At 44.6% G+C, this 2,719-nt stretch overlaps 1 non-coding gene across 1 annotated transcript; it reads right to left on the bottom strand.

Annotated features, from left to right (window-relative positions):
- Nucleotides 1-1,812: 1,812 nt before the first annotated feature.
- On the bottom strand, nucleotides 1,813-2,001 carry LOC111591266 (U2 spliceosomal RNA). The gene has a single exon (XR_004857485.1). It is a non-coding gene; the product is annotated as a U2 spliceosomal RNA (small nuclear RNA).
- Between the last annotated feature and the right edge of the window lie 718 nt (nucleotides 2,002-2,719).

Below are 2,719 nucleotides of genomic sequence, written 5' to 3'. Positions count from 1 at the left end.
TGTAACACATTACCATCAGCAACCTTAACCTGAACATTGGTAGGCACCAACTGAAGAGAACCTATTTTGTCCACCATGTGCTGGCTCAGAAAAGAATGGGTACTGCCAGAATCTACCAAAATATGGAGAGGATACTGATGCATTGTCCCCATAAATTGTAAGGCTCTCTTAGCTGACTGTCCCGACAAAGGTGCAGGTGAAAGAGCCAAAAATATTTGTTCATTACCCAACACGTCCACTGCAATTTCTTGGTCATCTGAATCTGCCACCTGAAATAATTCAAGGACTTCTTGCATGGCATGAAGTTGAACTGATGTAGCGCAGGTATGACCCTTAGACCACTTCTCAGCACAGCGGTCACACAGCCCTTTAGCACGCCTATACGCTCTGAGAGCCTTGAACTTGTCATCAGTGGAGGGAACATGTGTGTTGGATGGTTTGCTCAGTCCTTGCGGCTCTTGGCTTGTCGTGCCCGAATGAGACAAAACAGCCATAGAAGGGCCTCGATATCCCGGTTTGGACCAGAAACCAGGATCACGCTTCTGGAACTCGCGACGATGCCCCGGATCCGTCACTTCCTCCTGCAAAAGGGCCAAACAACAAGTAGTATCCAGGTCGCCAAGTCTTTGTAGAAGAACAACAGCACGTAGATCAGGCCTTAGCCCTTCGACAAAATGTGTAGTGAAGTACAGTGGGTCAGCTGTGTTTTGATATGCTGATAATTGATCCACCAGAGTAGAAAAATTCTCAATATACTCTGAAACTAAACCAGTTTGCCTAATACAAAACAACTGACGCAAGAGTGACTGGTGTTGATCACGGCCGTAACGACCATGAAGAAGGGTGCAAAACAACGGCCAACTTATATGATGATACTGACGTTCTAAGGACTGAAACCAGCAAGCAACGGACGGTGTCAAATGCATAGTAGCGATTTTCACCCATGCCTCAGGTTCAACAGAATACATGTCGAAATAAGTTTCACAGCGTTTAATCCAAAGGTGCGGATTATCGCCATCAAACATGTGAAAAGGCAACTAAGGCATTCTGCTTGCCGCACGCGGACCAGCTTCCAGAAAACGCTGACGAGCTAAGCACTCATCGTATAAGGAACCATGGAAACACGGTGGGGAGGAAGGGGAAGGTCCCGTACCCTTGACCGGGCCAGGGAGGAGGATCGGTTCTGATCCAAAACCCTGATCCCGGTGGAAGTGATCGTCGCGGTGGCCGATCGGGCCGATTGGTTTGTTGAAGCCCGAATTGCTGCTCGCGAAATCTGGCTTAGACAGGATCCTGGGTTGCAGCGGCGCCTGCTCGAGGGCGGATCGGTCGACTTGTTTGCCGAGCTTGCGCAATTCCAGCTTCAAATCGTCCATGGCGGCGTCGACCTTGGGCCGCCACTGGCCGAAATCGGTTGTAGCCGACTCCAGAGCGCCCAAGCGTCCTTCCTTGCGACGATCGACCTCCGTGAACTGACTTTCGAGCGCAGCAAACTTCTTCGTCATCTCATCAAGGATCAACTTCGTGTTGGCATCCATGGTTTGGCGACGTTGCTGCGATCGAGTGTTGTAATGGGGAACAACAGACTGCGCTAGGATTACGACTCCAAGGATCGACGAATCTGATACCAGAATGTTAGCAGAGGCAGGGGGGAGAGAGATTTCGTGGAGCAGAAGAAGAAGGATAGTGGGGAAGCAGGTAGCGGTATTGTGATATCTGATAAATCCTGACGATAGTGTTCTGCTTATTACATACATATATATATACTAGGTAAATGCCCGTACGTTGTGACGGTACACAATTATATGTTGGAATAGATCTTACCAGTATAGTGGTTGAGCGACACGAGAGGGTCGAATAAGCTAATGTGGTAGATCCTCCTCACTAAAAGTATTCATAATAAATAATTTTAATATCAAAGTGAATATATTGTCTATATACCAAGTATTAAACTGATAAGAATAAATATTACAATTTATTTTAGTCAAAAGACCTAGAAATATATAAGTTAAAAAGGAACCGTACCCCTTTTTATTATACATCGCTCGATCGTTCGTCCATTTCAGCTAGCGGAATGGTACTATGTGTGAGCTCTATATTGCGTACGACTTGCTGTCGTGATAGTTTTGGTGATTTCTCACAACCTATCTATGGGGTAATGACTATTGATGATTTCTCATGATCTATCTATGAGATAATGATCCACTGGTATGCGAGAATAAGGGGAGAGAACATGCTCATGTTGGGCTTGATGGTTTGACATGACCTATCTATAAGGTAATAGTCCACTGGTAGGTGAGAAGCGGAAAGTAAAATAGATATGCAAACACCGAAGTCATGCTTTTGAGGGAGTAGAAAAGAGATGTATTTGAAAAAAATAGTTAGTTGTGATTTGTTTGGAGTGTACAATATCAATTTTTTTTACTTTCGATAGTTGAGCAGACAATGAACCTTTCCAGTAATAAATTGCGGTTGTTTTTATTAAGCCATCGGCCAACATGAGTCCAGGCTCGTAGCAAGCCCTAACACAACACAACATATCCTTTTTTGATTAATTGATAACAAAACATGAGTGTTTTGAGTAAAAAAGGGAAGGAAAAGAATTCCAAAAGAGAAAAGCGAGAGAGGTGGGGAGGGAATACATGACATGAAGAATCTATACAATTCATTTTCGAAGAAACATGAAACACGTTGCTAGTTAGTTCTACGGGCAACAAAT

Source organism: Zea mays, chromosome 3, assembly GCF_902167145.1.
Source record: "Zea mays cultivar B73 chromosome 3, Zm-B73-REFERENCE-NAM-5.0, whole genome shotgun sequence".
Classification (NCBI taxonomy): Eukaryota; Viridiplantae; Streptophyta; class Magnoliopsida; order Poales; family Poaceae; genus Zea; species Zea mays.
Note: the sequence above shows the minus strand (reverse complement) of the source record. Positions and strands in the feature narration are given on the sequence as shown.